This window comes from Panulirus ornatus, chromosome 72 (assembly GCF_036320965.1).
Source record: "Panulirus ornatus isolate Po-2019 chromosome 72, ASM3632096v1, whole genome shotgun sequence".
Classification (NCBI taxonomy): Eukaryota; Metazoa; Arthropoda; class Malacostraca; order Decapoda; family Palinuridae; genus Panulirus; species Panulirus ornatus.
The window spans coordinates 6,681,348-6,698,041 of record NC_092295.1 but is presented as its reverse complement, the minus strand read 5'-3'; the positions used below and the strand labels follow the sequence as shown (position 1 = coordinate 6,698,041).

The window sequence follows — 16,694 nt, the reverse complement described above, 5'->3', positions numbered from 1 at the left end:
CGAACACGTTAACAAAGACGAAGGAGAAGATGAGGACTTAAAACAAGGGAATTTACTTAGTACACCTGATGGGTATGTGTACCTTTACGCCGCAGTGGCAGGAGAAAAGAGGCTCCAAGTGGTGTTGTTTATTCTTGTCGCTTTAATGAGAAGATGTGAGGAAAGGAATGAAGGGTGACCTGGAGACGTCTTAAAGGGGACCTTAGATGGGCCCTGCTCGGGGAAGAGGTCCTCAGGAGTAGCTATATGGGAAGCTCTTGTGAGATACATGAGACGTTCGTCTTGTGAGAGTAGGGGCTGGACTCTGGGGGACAAAGTGAAGAATCTATAGTTGTGGTTGGGTGAAGTTTCTCATACTAAGACCTGTGCAGACGTAGTGAAGATCGATTAAACATTTAGAAATAAATAAGATTTTTGGGGGGTTATGTTGACTCATGGAATCATATATATGTGTTTATACATACCTAAGGTTGATGAAAAATGTTTAAAGGTAACTAACATTCATTTTAACATATTCAAGTAAAGTCAAGTTTGCTGAAACATGTTCAGGCGTATATATGATTACTTAAGTTTGTTTAGACGTATCTAGACTTGATTACTTAAGTTTTCCTCTGAACTACGAGTATATATTGATGCTCAAATGAATATCATTATTCATTAATATCAAATTACAACCCTACGATCCAGTCTTTTCCATATTGTTTGTGTAATAGCTTTGGTATGTTCTTTTAATGATGCGATTATTTCATCTTGTTTTTACGTGGTAATTATCAGTCTCAATATTAAGTGTACCTGTAGGACGCAGCACTGGCAGAAACTTGGAGATGTATCTCAAAACATGATTGCTCGAGAGTTGGATTTAGGTTAGGTTAGGTTAGCTTAAGTATTACTGACTAATTGAACGTGACCTCTGAAACGGTCGCTGGACTGGATCTTTCTGGAAACGCTACGATGCCTTGCCGCCACCAGCCCCTCAGTATGATAGTTCAGTCATCTGAGAGAACTTCTATAGCAACATCCTCCTGATGCTGTTCCAGAGGTTAACAGCCATGATAATGATAATTTCCTCAGAAACTGCCTTAACTACATATGATGATATGGATCTAAACTGGTCATCCATTTATGAAAGACAATGTCTCGGATCTATCGTTACACCCCTCGCTTTCTCAGTCTGTGTCTGTTTGTGTCTGTCTGTCTGTCTGTCAGTCTCCCTCTCCCAGTGCAGAGGTCAGAGAGTCAGTCACCATGGCGACGGGCAAGCCTGTCATGACGCACACATCACCGCTGCGTTAACCCTGATGCTCCTCCGTCCGCCTCCCGAGTCACTGAGACTCCCCAGGAGAGGCTCTCAGACCCGTACAAAGTTTCTCCTCCTCCTCCAGCCGACGATTTTTGTACCAGGTGTGAGGGACGTGTTCCTTATTGCTCTTTCCTTTCGCTTCTCACACGTAGACTACATCGGTGATATACTACTTTCCTCCCTCCCTCTTTGTCTCTTATGGACGTCATCATTTGAGGATTTCCAGCCGCACTTGACGGACGATCGCGCTTCGTTTTTAGTGGAATCAACTGAAACCGTAGATGTTCCTCCTCAGTAAACGCCCATCATGCTATGCTGATTTTTTCTCCAGCGAGGATTCGAACTTCTGTCAGATTTTTTTAGGATTACTTCCCTTCTCAGGACAGCCACTAGTAGATATTTTGAGAAGCTAATATGATAATAGTACCACAGTTTTGGTTGGACTCAATTTGTCTTATAGCTTCGTCTGTTGCTAGAGGTTTAGGAAAAGTCATATAAGTTAGCCTCAGCTTCGTACATAGCGTCATGTCTGCTAAGGTTAGACTTGATGCTGGGTAATTTATATATGAGCATCGATCTGCTGTATTACAAACACGTTGAGAGTTTGTACTTCAGATACAGTCTTTTAATAGATTATTGGGAACAGATGAGCCCTACCATTGGCCGAACTGCTAGTGACGTCAGATCGTTGTGACGTTAGTCATCAGCTGGTGAACTCCATAACCAGAGGAGCCTAACTATTGGTGCAGCTGGGAGTGACGTTAGATTAAGGTGTGACGTTAGTCATCAGTTGGTGAACTCCGGGGGCCCAGCTGTTGGCCCAGCTGGGAGTAGCGTCAGGGCAAGATGTGACGTTAGTCATCAACTGCTAATCTTCATATCTTACCCAAAACTTGCTTTCCAATACCATACATGCTATACATGAGAATCTGGTGATTTCTGAGTTTCATACACGTTCTAAAACCATTTTCTCGTTGTTGTAAGTGATTGAAAAATAGATTATACCAAACAATGTGTGAGCTGAATATCAGTTTTAAGATTAGACAAATAATCATTAACCTATGGTTAATCAGCTGCTTTTCTGATTACCGAAGAAGAGCGTCAGTCGTACCATATGTCTTGGTTTTTGCCTGTAATTTTTGATACTGAATTTATCGAATGATGTCCTGAAAACTATTTAGATGACCTGTTGTCTGTCTTATCATGCATGTATATTGAGGTGAGTTCAAGTATATAACTCAGGCATGAATGATATCGTCCAAACCGTGCTATAAATCGTTAATCAATGCTAAGAATAATTCGCAATTAAACTTCGAAAACGATGGTTTCCATGCGTTTGTTAGCTACGACCGTCAAGCCAATTGGGTGATGAATTTTAGGCAGGGCTAATTACCGTTTGTAAACATCCAGTCCTGTGGAACTTTTCCCCTGTAGCAAATGACTTATTCAAGGGTGTATCTATATCCTTAATAGCTGGTTGGTTATTTCGGCGTAAGACCCAACGACTGTCAGGGTCATTAAGGTCGTCAGAGTCAAATTATGACCACTAGTCGAAAAACATATACAGCATTTTCAGGAATTAAAGATGATATTCGAACCACACACTCTCTCACGTAAGACTATTGTACATCCATATAAACCCCATATTTTCATACACTGTTTTCTTTAGATTCAATTTTCTTGTGACATATCGATCGATAGATACCCAAAGGGACAAAGAACATGCAGGAGAGTAAGAGACTGGAGGCTACACAGTGCCTACTCTGTGTGCCTTTGAAAGGAATTAATGTACTCTCATTGCAAAGCGACGTTTTCATATATTCAAGCCAACATGACCAGCCCTGGGCAGGATATGAACAAGAGGCGTAGTTCTGACTATGCGGGGCATTTATACTTACGGATCATACTCAAACTTCTGCTGACTCTACCAGATGACATTCTCGCAATGAAAATGGAACTCCTCCATCAATCGTGAATTCTCACATCTATGAATCAAGGGAGACACTGTATAACAAAGGAACGCAAAGCATTAAGTGACTCTGACGACTTAAATTTGAAGTGGAACTGCAGATTCCCAGATTGGAAACTTATGAATACACGGTCAACGCAGAGAGCGAGTGTAATTAACTTGTCATTAGTTTTGCATAGCACAACAACGCCGACTAGAGAACTGATGATTGTATCTTAGAAACTAGATTTAACAATTGCTGAAATATAGCCAGTAAATGTACAGCTAATGAACCTCTACTACGGAGGAATGATCGTATCCAACCCCACAAATCAAGAGGTAAAGAATCTTATATGACATATGATTTACTGTAGCCTTTATGAATACAATCACTTCAACGCAAAAACAGCAACAAACAGATTCGCAAGTTCATACATGTGGGTCTTATGATGTGCAGCAGCCAGTGATGGTAAACAGACAAAAGTGCTGTGTGTGTAAAATGTTATGGTAAAGGTGATTTGGTAGATTAATCGGCATCAGAGCTGATTTGAACAGTTACCTTCATCCTTCAGGTCGGTCTGCAACAAAGAGATAGAGCCACTAAACTACCGTAATGGGTCTGTGTTCTTAAGCAACTGTTATTGTTAACATTAATTAAATTTTCATGTGATCCTCTTTTAAGTTACCTTGTGGTTACGTCAAGCATATGAGAGATCCGCTGTTGTAGAGCGGATAGATTATGTACTTGACCTATATTCTGAAAGTGAATATGCATAGATGCTCTTGATAATGACACGCAGCTGTGATTATCACATACTGAAACGCAGCAGCAATAGTTAACCTATTTCTGCAACGCAAGCTTTGTAATTCAAGCACGCAGCACATCTCTGTGATGAGCAAACACTTCACTGAAAGCCACTGTAATCAATACGTGCCATTTCAAAGCCTATGTATGGTAATTAACAATCACCATAACATTCTCTGTAATCATCAAATATCAAAGCATTACTTTAGCGATTCATGAATGACACAGTTAAGCCTTTATAATTAGGTGATACACCACCCGCTGTAGATAACAAGTTGAACAACACGTACTGGAGCACCTCTAGAACCCACAAGTTGAACAACACGTATTGGAGCACCTCTAGAACCCATGTTTTTTTGTGTGTGTTCCTTTTCAGATTCGAGGTTTTTACCAATACAGTGCAAGACCAGTGCTCAACCACTGAGCTAAAGAAATATGTCAGTTATTTCGTCTCCAAGAGAAGAGGCTCGAGGTCACATAAAAGATATCTATATATACTCTATTCATCCGTGGTATTAAATCTTTTTAACATCGCAAAAAAATGAATCCATATAAATCATATACTGGTGGCTGAATGATATCCGGTGCAAAAAAGATAAGGGAAAAAATCTTTAAAAGAATCAAATTTGCAGTATCTAAATATTTAATGTAATCATAGCAGAATTCCAATTTTTGTTGCTGGAGGGACTTCGTATATATATATATATATATATATATATATATATATATATATATATATATATATATATATAGTAAATGTGAACTGATTCATGTCTTTTTTCCCTTTCAGGTATATACGGTTTATGTGGACAGCGAGGAAAAATCACAACCAGAGAAGTAGGTGCTGGTTCCCTCTTTAAATGTCTATTGCTTTTTAATCATCATTGTCATTACTATCATTATCACTGATATCATGCTAACTGAGACGGCATGGGCAACTGAATGCCTTTCAAAATCAGATCATATCCGCTTTATGTATGTATATATATATATATATATATATATATATATATATATATATATATATATATATATATATATATGAGTGGTGTGCATGTTTTTGTAAATGATGTGGAGGCAATTTAGGCTACTACCGTTACCTTAGTTGAATAATATCTAATACCTTGTTTTGTGTTGTTGTTGTAATAGTTATGACCACTGTTGTGAAAGTTGCAGTTGATGACGTTTTATATACTCACTTTAGTTGTGAAATTTAGTCTGAATACTTTGAATTTTTCGACTGCTTAACATTTCACTTCATCGTTATTTTGCATGTTGCTGGGTCATTTGTTTTTAGAATATTTTGGAGATTATCCCAAATGATGCTGAAGTAGTATATGTTCAGTTCTGGTTGTGACAGCATTTGTGATACAGCTACTTAACATCTTTAGTTTGCCTTTTAAGTGATATTCAAATACTGGGAGTATGAGGCTTCCATATTTTGAGTGTCACGGTAAATGGAATTCATAATAAGTTTTCTTAATCTTTTTCTCCATGCTTGTGATACAGAGTAGAGTACTGTGAGAGGGTAGACCACATTGCCTTGTTGAGAGTAAGACAAGGTAGTCACCCCACAGACAATGGTAACTCCAAACATAAGAGACACAATAGGGACCCCAGAAACAATAGACACCTCAGAAACAATAGGAGCTACAGACACAGTAAACATGCCAGACATAGTATAAACTCCCAAAAAATGACAGCACCCCAGACAACGCCCCAGACACAGTAAGCGCCTCCAGACAACGTACCGACAAGGGTAGTCTCGAATATAATCGTTTTGAGCGTGAAACTCATATGATATTTGTCCGGGTTGAGTTAACCTTAAGCTTCCTGCACACTACACATCGTCTCACTGTAAATACCGTTCCCCTTCTGTGCGATAAGACCGGCTTTTAATGTACCTAAAGCCATTAAGGTGTTATGGGAAAGAAACTCCAAAGAAACCATTCTTCAGACTAAATGTTAAGCTTAGGACAGTTTCAGCCTAAGCTGGGCCATAAAAGGTCAGAGAAAATACTATTGAATCGAACTTGGATCTTAAGTTTTTGCAGGGTTAAGTGTTCCAGTGTTGGGTTTCTTATTGGAATTTCAAGTGGGAACTATTCTCTGGGATTTTCGAAATTCAGGAAGGAATCATTGGCATCACCGGGTTTGGGGATTATTGGAGGTTGCCATGGTAACCAAGAGATTTGGATCTCCACAAGTGAAAGTCTCCGGAGTTATGATTGATTCTTTGTTTCTGGGTCCTTTACTTTGTGCATAGGCCGATATCTCTTTATTCATTTTGCCAAAAAAAAATATTTTCCATAAGGATGGACAAAGAAATATATGCATAAGCGAAACTTTTTCACTAATGTACTGATACGTTTATCTCAGTCACATCTGTTGATGGCCACTGTAGGCAGCCCCATCATATCCTCCACTGTTTACCAGTAAGTGGTTCAAAACGAGAAGTAAGTTTTTGCTCAATTTCTGGTGTTGTATCATCTGGTAAACCCTGAGACGCTGGCTGTACAGAAAGGTTCTTACATCAGACGTCATGTCTGTTGCCATATACTCCATTATCTTGTTTCATATTTTAGAGGCATTAGCTTACATAGCAAGTCTTATAAGAAGTCATGAAGTCATATGCTGGAATGATATAACAAATGATAATAGCCTGAGATGGGTAGCTTTTGTCACATCGTTTTCAATTGGCAGCATGCCGGCCTGCCACTCGATAGGACCAAGGTTCGAATCTTTGCGCCCAAAGTTAAATCATTATCAAATTATATGATGATAGAAATGAAGATCAACCTCAGTTGAATGACCTAACTTGATTATCCTTTTTCTTCAGTTGGTCATCATCGCGTTCGGGAAGTACGTACGTCATGGCCCCAGCTGTGTATAACGAACTAGAATTTTGATGAAATATTCTCATTGGTTTTTGTCTTGAGGTATCATATCTTCCACGACACTTCTTACCATAGATCTAATCAAGGTAGATCACCACATATCATGTTCCGTCATCAGTTATTAACGGGGGATCTGAGAGTCGGGTTTCGCCATTAGATAGTGTCAGTAGATTACGATGTAACTGCCAGTTACTAGTTAGTGCCAGGAGGCTCACAGGATGCTCACGTGACGAAGAGATAACGTTGGTGCTGCTGGTGTGATGATTGGAATTTCATGATGAGAAAATTTTGAAAAACTAACGAGAAAACTTTAATGTCTCTATCAAGAGGAGATGCCAATATTCCGAGGAAAATATGCTGAATTTATGAGATGCTGACGTAGCGGGAATATACTGTAATAAATACATCATGCTAATATGATGAAGATAATGTGTTGAGGAAAATATGCTGAAGTGGCACAGCTGTTGATGAATGGGAATAAGATTTTGACACGCTGAGGAAGTGACATTTGGCTGATTCAATGAGAAGTAAAAAATGCTATCAGGCGGGTATTCTCACGAGAAGAATAGGACGATGAAATTCCAAGAATACGACTCGATTATGTTCAAAACATAGCGATGTGACCAGATGAGGATGGCAATCGAAGACCATGAAAGCTTTGGCAAAACTTTTCAATGAGCCACAGTCACCACCTCCGGTTATTCTCGTACTACATTTCTCGTTTTTTTTTTTTTATTAGATTTCAGTTTCGGTTTTGACATACCCAATCTTATATGGCCCTCTTAGGCTTGAAATATGAGAGAGGAAGCTCCTTTCTCGAATGACCCTTTATGGAATGAAATATGAAAGAGACTTATGGTTTAATAAGTGACCCTTTAAGGAATGAAACACGAGAAAGATATATCCTTTCTCCAATGAGCCCTTAATGTCAGAATATGAAAGAGACATCCTCTCTCAAAAGACCCTTTTCAGGATTGAGATATGAAATGATGTATTCTATCTCAAATGACCCTTGAAGGCTTAAGGTATGAAAACAAATTCATATATCCTTCCTCCTCCTGACCATTTATTCGCTTGAGGTAAAGGAATCTCGCCCCACCTCCTGTAGGAAAGTCTCCCCTATTTTGTTGGATGTGCTGAGTGATACGGAGGAGGAGGGAGGAGGAGGAAGGTAGAGAGGAGCCATCTCCAGCTGAGTTCAAAGAAGCAGCGTCAGCTTGGTGCAGTCAGACAGTGATAACAACTCGTACTGGCTCTCTGATTTCCCTGGTGGCCAATCCTCCCAGTGTAGAGGCGCGTGGCTTAGCTGCTGCTGTTGGCTGACAGTGGGAAGCGAGAGGTGCAAATACGATTGACAAAAAGAAAAGAAAAAAGAAATACAGCACTGAAATAAGACGGATAATAGATTATAGATAAAGGGAGATTGTATGAGAGAGAGAGAGAGAGAGAGAGAGAGAGAGAGAGAGAGAGAGAGAGAGAGAGAGAGAGAGAGACCTACCTACCTATGGATGAAGAGATTTTTCGTAGTAGCACGTACGGAAACGTAGCATTCACCTGATATACCACTTATTTTGTAATACTGTTGCTGTTGGCTGCTAAACACTTTGTGTCTGTCTTTTGTTCATTAGAGCTATCTTACTTCTACCAGTTCTCAAACTTTCATGTTTAAAAGTCGGCGTTCAGTCCTGACAAGCTTTATTATTTTTTCTTAATTTCATTTGGTAATATATTGCCAGATTTTAAGAGACCCTGACTGTAGGATAGTTGGTATACTTTTGAGCCTATTGATTGCCAGGATCAGTAAGACACCTTCAAGCGTTCAAGGTAAATCTAAGACTTATACACGTTCGCAATGCATATATGGCCCCTGCTTCATATAGGATATACCAGACTATACACCCTGAAGGACTGATAGGTATATCTCCACTGTAAGACGTTTCGTTAGTAGGGTTCGCCCCCTTGATGTATTTACCACCATGTGTATGGTGGTTCCCCGATCTGGTAACGCAATACCTCACTAACCCGACCCCTGCTTTATTGTCATCATTACGTCCCCTTAACACAGCTACATTGAACTCTGTAAAGATTTAAATCATCTTAGATTTTTCGACTCGACGTCGCTCATGCTCGTTGAGGAACAACAGCTTCAAAAGAACTAGAAAATACACCAAAATATCTTCTGAAAGATTGCAACCTCTCTGGCGAAGAAGAATCTCAGTTTCCACGGTCTCGTAATCGGATTGTGGCCACAATACTACTACAATTAGTGACCCGCTTTTGTCAGGACTCTTCTTTCAGATATCCTTGCGTCCTCTCCAATTGGCTCCCTTCCTGCAGGCTCTTTTTCTTGGGTTCTTTACTCTTTTTCTATCTTTAACTTTCCGGCCACTTTCTCTCTTTCACCGGCATATCAGTTGCTGGCGTTAAGCCCACAAACACACTCACTCGATCTTACATGTAACACTTGCCAAGACATAACTCAAAATTCTTTACTCCAGACTTTCCTGGAGTGAGCGCTTTGCAGTAGCCCTGAATTTTGACAGGTAGATAGAAGGACACACACTCTCTATCTGTTTATCTGTCTATGCATCTCCGTGATAGCATAGTGATAGCCTCAGTGCTTCATAGAATCCTCGTGTCAATATGATATGAAGATATCTGATTTGTGCTGGTACCGCATTTTGGTTCTTACTCATATTAGAAGAAATATGCTTATTTCAAAGAAAATGATACCCACAGTACAGATAGTTAGATACAAATTACATACGTATTTATACCCACACACACACACACACACACACACACACACACACACACACATACACACACATACACACACACACACGCCACACATACATATACGCACACACACACACACACACACACACACACACACACACACACACACACACACACACACACATGCTACATGTATACGAGGTTACGAGACGGGGTAACACGGATGTAAAACTCTCGTCCCATTACATACAAATAGTCATCACATACACTGCATATTTGTCTTCCAGGTTTCTTTCGTCTGTCACAGTTTAGAGAAGTATTTTCATCCCTTTTCCCGATACTTCATCCCATTCATCAATCTCCACTCCCTTAGTTGCCACCTCTGTCTCTTCCTTCTCTCAGCACATCTCCTAAGATCGTACTGTATATCTCCCTTTCTTTCAATATCCATTTGCTCCCCATCTCCTCGTAGACTTCTTCCCTTAGCCCTCAGCCGTTAATCTCCCTTCCTGCCTCCTATGGCAGTTGCGGGTCGTCGCAGGATGCTACGTTCTTACGCCAAGTCGCTCCATCGGATATCACGTTTCACGGTCGTGTTCTCTCTTGAAAATATTTAGTTGCCTCACCAACCAAAAGTCCGAGTTTGATCCGAATACCGCTCCCGAATTTTCTTTTAAACGCTCTCGAAGTACAGAATATAAATGCGAGAGTCAAATTATTTTTTCTCATTTATTAAAGGCAAGACTAAAGACGAGTGGAAAAAAGAAATAAAACCATTAAGTAAAAATGATAACACAGCAGACGACAGATGATGCTGAGGTAGACATAGGAGTGATGGACTTCCTCACGCTAGTCGGAGCGGTGGAAACGAACTAAGAGACGTATCATATTTACTATCATTCACCTTCCTGTAAAACAGAGCGTCGTTGTTAGCGGTAAATCACCACTCCCAAGGTACTTGGTGTCGACACAAAACAGGTGATAACCAGAAAATAAGTTAAATCCATAGAGACATTATAAGGGGCCGGCATCGTTTGTTCGTCCAAGATCTAAGATGAATTTTGATTATTCATTAGCCACTTTTTTCCAATATTGTATCCTCCTCACAGATGAAATGATAAAGTGGACCAAACAATACAAAATCTCTGACTTTTCAAGAGGTTTCAAATAATCATAGCTACGTCGTCTGCGAGGGATCTTCACGAACAGTTTGTTTAAAAAAAAGAGTCGAGAGCTAAATTTGATTTCCGAAATCTGCCCATTCACAGGTCTTACTGGTGTAAAACCATTTGCTTGCACAGGTACAGTTTATTTATGAGGCGTACGTAGAAACATTTCTAAGGAACATGTCCCTGAAGGAGCCTTTGTTAGGTGAACGATTTTCGTTCAGGGTTTGCTCTCAAGTATTGGTGGAATGTTTGAATACGTCTAAATCTTTTCGGTTTTCTTCTCTTGTGGAACGCAGAACTAAGTCTCGACTATTCAAATCACAAAAGAAAATATATCAGACTCGGTAAGAAGGGATATTGTCTGTCTATCAGCTCAACACTTCGATCTGCCATTTTTTTCAGTGTCTTTCCGAATAATGAACTCAGATATGAAAATCAATGATAATTTCGTTTAATCTTTTTGGATTATAGTCAGTGAGAAAGATAATTCGAACAAGATCTTTATCAAGAGATTTATTCACTCATTTGTTCAGTTACTCATTTTCATAGTATCTATAAACATGAGGATAGTCTTCAAAGGATTTCTGATTTTGTATTCACTTTGTTCTTCTTGAGTAAGAAAAAATTATTGTTTCCTTATCCAGTTCTTAACAACTTTAATAAGTTTTTTTTCCAAATGAGGAAAAAGCTTCTTATTGGTCATCCAATTAACCTTTAAACGCAGCATCTTTCTGCCCCCTTGACTTGTCTGCAACATAACCGCCGTGTTTCACTAATCAACTTTACGTTTTTCCTTGTGATCGTCTTGTGAAGATCTCTCTACACGTAGCTGCGTTACCTTCAGATCTCAGCAATCTGCTACATTCATGTAGCCTTGAATACTAGGGAATGGTCGAAAATTCAGGTAGGTTCTCGCAACGCCAATGGCACGTCTTAAACACTCGAGAGTCATCGATGTTTTGGTGCTAAAGACTTTCAGAGTATCTTGCCTAGTGTCTCACCGTCAAACAAGTTTACGTTGGGAGTTATTAAAGGCGTCTACTATGATGTCCATGTTGGCTCAACTAATGTCATGTTGTTTGAAATACCTTATGGCATATATACACATCGAACTCCACTTTGGGTGATTCTATATCTAGTCTTCCCCAGTTAACATCCACTTCCTACTATCTTACACCGCTCATGTAGCTGCCTCAGGCAAGGTCCTCTGAATTCTTTTCCAGCTATAGGTGAGCTTTGGATCGGATGACAAATCTCGCATCTTGAAGGCGTGTTTGTCTGAATTAGATCCTATCCCCTCGCCCTTCTGTTTCGTCAGTGTCAGAAAATCCAGAATTTTCCCTTCTTCTTGGGAGCATACCTGAGCTTAGCCTATCTCTAACAGAAGAGACCGTTTAGCCCCGCTAACTATTGCCTCATTGCTGTCATTTCTGCAGTCTTCAAAGTCTTCGAAACTCTACTTAACTCTTGCTTCTTTCAGATCATCAGTGCGTCTTTCACTATACGTTTTACTCTCGTGTGACCCAGATCTGGTCCTCTTTTACAAGAGCTGTCTTGGCCCTCGACACCTCTAAAGCATTTTATAGAGTTTAGCACAAGTTTCTTTGTGAAGGGTAGTCACACGAGGATTGACCATTATGATAAGTCCCCCTTTTTCTGTACAACGTAGCTATGGCATTGTCTTACTTCTTTTGTTCTCCCTTTTCTTAAGACTTTCCAGACTTTAAAAGTCGGATAAATAAACGCCCGTGGAGCTTAGATTAATCACTATCTATATTTTTACATGTACTGATTATTTCACTTTTCATTCGATATAGCCCCAAATGATGCATGCTTTTGCCCGTGCCATCATAGGTAATGTAAGATATGAGAAACAATAGATTTCACAACCACTAAATAATAATCATATGCTAACATTGTACAGTCAAGTAGCTGTAGTTGACCTTGACATGTGGAGGAAGCTCTAGGAAATACATAATGACATTTTTACCACATTGCAAAATAAGCAGACGACACTTTCGCAAAATCAAATTATATATTCCCATGGAACGGCTCTCTGCAATGTTGAAATTCAGTAGAGCAGAACAAACTTCAGGCTGATTGACTCAACAAGGGACTCTGCCTTACCTTGTTCCACGAAGTAACCTGTTATTCACTGTTATCAGGCAATTAGCCTGTCCATTCATGGGTATCAACAATCGCACTCTGCTCATTTGGGTACTCTGTTAATTGTACATGCTGAGTGTAACACTGTTTCTGAGTTGGACGGCTTGGTGGCTGCTCCGAATTGAAGTGGAATTCCACATAGCCCTTTCGTTCATCAACTCTACACACTACCTTTGGTACAGATGTTTGCTTCTTCACTTCTACACCCAGACTGTAGTGCAAACGTCTGTATTTGTCTGCTATACCCTGCTTGTTGTCGTTCAAGTTGTTATACCAACTGACTGCCGGTTGTGTGAAGATCTGAACTGTTCAAGTTATTTTTCTAGCACTCATCTCTGTGAACAGATTCTTGTAGCTATTCAGGTTATTGTTCCAGCACCCTACTTGTTGTGCAGATACTTGTAACAGTTACACTTATTTTTCCAGCAACCTACTTGTTGTGTAGGTACTTGTAACTATTCACATTATTGTACCAGCATCCTGCTTGTTTTACATTTGCTTGAAACAGGTCTACGTATTGTTCCAGCAGCCTTCTTGTAAAAATATGAACACTTTTTCAGTTAAGTTTCCTGTACTCTGCTATATGTATATATATGTAAATATTTGCAGCTGTTTTCATTACTGTTTCTTCGAATTGCTTGTTATACATATGTACGTGGATGTCATGATTAATGTTCTTACAGCCTGATTGTATAAAAAATACATAGCTTTTTCAGTTACTTTAACAACACTGTGCTCATTGTAATGATGTATGTGGGTAGGACAACAATTGTTCCGCATTAGGCTCATTGCACAAATTTATGTTGCTCTGATAGTTACTGTTCCTGTACTCTGTTGTAATGGTGTATGTAAATGTTCCATTTATTGTTGTTGCACACTGCTGGTTATATCAAGCTCTTCTAGTAGTTATAATGTTCTTGTGCGATGCTTACTGTACAGATACATATGGTTATCGCTGTTAATGTATCTTCACAATGCTTTTTGTAAAGATGTGTATGGTTATTTTAGTTCAGGCATCCTAGTTGACGTTCTGATGTACATATCTATTCATCTATCTATCTTTTAATCTATAAATCTATCAGTCTATCTATCTTTCTGTATATATATATATATATATATATATATATATATATATATATATATATATATATATATATATATATATATATATACATATATATCCAAATACCGTTCCTGCATCCTCATGATTGTGCTGAAGCAAATGTCCCTTTAAACCGGGTTATTGTAGTATGTAGATAGTTCGAGAGTTGTGCCTCTTCCCTGGTCATATGATTGCCTGTGAGGCTTTCCCGTTTATCGCCTTTGTACTCCTCCGTTCCATGTGAGGGCTTATGAGTCTGTTCCAGTAACCGTTTCTCTGCTTCGGTCGTTGTTACGACTTGTGAGGCTGTTCAAGTCACTGCTACTCTGTTCTGGTCGTTGTGAGGGTCTACGAGGTTGTTACACATCACCTTCCTCCTCCTCCACCCGTTATGAGGGTTTGCATGAGTGTTCTAGTTTCTATTACTCCTCAACCGAGGTAGTTATGAGGGGTTGTAAGACAATTGCACTCCTCACATCTCTAGCTCTGTTGTTGTGTGGGTTTCCGAGTGTTCATGTTATCACCTCATTCTCCTGGTTGCTATGAAGGGTCTGTGAGACTCATCTATTCATTTGAGACTGTATGATCTCTACACTTCTTACATTAGGTGTATTTGTAGAAGTCTGGTATCGTGTGTGTGTGTGTGTGTGTGTGTGTGTGTGTCTGACACTCATCGGAATCTCCCTGATCACAGTTCTCATTAATGGGTGATTGACCGACGTGAACCTCGGGTGACTATGGTTCCTGAGTGATCATTCTGTATTCCTTGCTCTTATTGCTCGACCTGATTGGCTCACTTTGGTTCGGACTGATATCGTTTCCCGTTGGTATTGATGTGCTGTGCTGCAGTTGCTGTCCGTGTGTTTTATGATATATTATTGTTCTTCTGATGTTATGGTTGGTGTTATCCCTGTTACTGCTGCTATGTGGAATGATCAGTTGATGGTTCTGTAGACGTTATTCGTCGTGATTATCTGTTAGCATTACAATCACTGTGAATCTTTTTTGCTGATATTCTTCAGTGAACCACAGTTGGTCACTGGCTGTATCACTGTCTTTGTGGGCTGTTCCTAATTACTTGCTTTCTCATTGACTTTGTGCTTTAGTTGACTACAATTTCTTCTCCCTGCGTGGGCCACGATTTATAATCATCACATAGGGAAACCTTAGTGATTCAATCCAAAACGTGTTAGCATATTGTCCCCTGCAATACCCACTTCCTACAGTCCTCAACCTAGCAGAAGAGCTCATCATGCTCTACAATCACCCTCTTCCTACAGACACTAACCGTAAAAGCTAGCACATTATTCCCTCCCCAGTTGCTGCAGACTCCACACAACATATCCCTCACAGAATCAGGACTTACAGCGATACAAAGGACTCTCCTCCTATGCAATTTCCTGGCAGTAAATAACTTGGCCTTTGACGTGGGATGACAGAGCCTCCACCAGCAACGACCAATATGCGAGTATTTTCCAGGCGACGCAACGAGAAGCCGAGGGTGTGAATAGAGTATCCGTCGGAGCGTGGCAGAAATGGATCCTTCTTGCCGAGGCGAAGGTAAACGGTGCTATGTTTTGCCGGAGTAAATTGTTTCTATTCTGACTCGTGGTAGGTCGCACGAGATAACATGAAGGCTCAGGGAGATAGAGAGCAATACCAGGAAGGTGAATGATAACGGTGCGTGTTACCTATCGAGAAACTGGTGAAGTATTGGTAAATGGTTCTTGATGTTTCTCTATTTTGCTCATCTTTACAAAGGAAAGTTTAAGCTATCGTGTCTTCTTGATTTATTCATCCGTGAACTTACCATTAGTGTCATCAGCAAAGTTATACCTCTATCCTCACTGAGGTCATGTACCACACACATCCAAAGTTACTGAAGGTGTGAAATGCCGAATGTTAATACTCCTGAGTTGTTACGTCATTGGTTATCGTGACAAGAAATTAGATTATCTCCATCACTCAGTTTAAGAAGCGAATGAGATGAACAGTGCATCGCTCTTATGTCATCAACAGGAAAGAAGTGACTGCATTATGGTAGACATAACAGTACCCCAACAGGAAATCGTGACATGAGCAAGCACACGTGAAAACGAGAGAGGGTGACTTACGACAAAGTCTATGTTGAATTAACCTGTTAATACATATAATCTGGCACGAGCCTCCTCCCTCTTCTGCTAGTGAGGTAACAGTGAAAAGGCCTCCTCATTCTCCCACTCCACCTGACACTCTACCACAGCTACCAATACAGAGGTGCTAGGTTTTTATAGCAACATTAAAGCTAAGCTCCCGGAAACCACATTAGATCGACGGTGTCGATTGAGTTGGGATCCTTTTTCTACCACCTCTAATTAACGGGCTCGAGTAGAAAGAAGAATCATAAGAAAATGGACTTACATTTTGGTGCGATTGTTGCATCTCCTGTGATTGCAGTTACACGTTTAGTTCATGGGGCCATTCGCGCAGAGAGAACCGTTTCAATTAAGAATTACTATATAACTCAGTGTTTCTCGAAGCCAGGTTGACGATCCTGGAATATGATGAAATTTCGACGTGAAAACTTGT

At 39.9% G+C, this 16,694-nt stretch overlaps 1 protein-coding gene across 8 annotated transcripts in view; it reads left to right on the top strand.

Moving 5' to 3' along the window:
• Positions 1-16,694, top strand: part of LOC139748110 (follistatin-related protein 5-like) — a 467,164-nt gene that overhangs the window by 29,412 nt on the left and 421,058 nt on the right. For 2 of the 8 annotated variants that reach the window (XM_071660762.1, XM_071660754.1), the window contains exon 2: positions 4,844-4,890. The exons of the other annotated variants lie outside the window; for them this stretch is intronic. The gene's annotated coding sequence lies outside the window, so the exon portion shown is untranslated. The remainder of the gene's footprint in view (positions 1-4,843; positions 4,891-16,694) is intronic. 8 annotated transcript variants of the gene reach the window in all.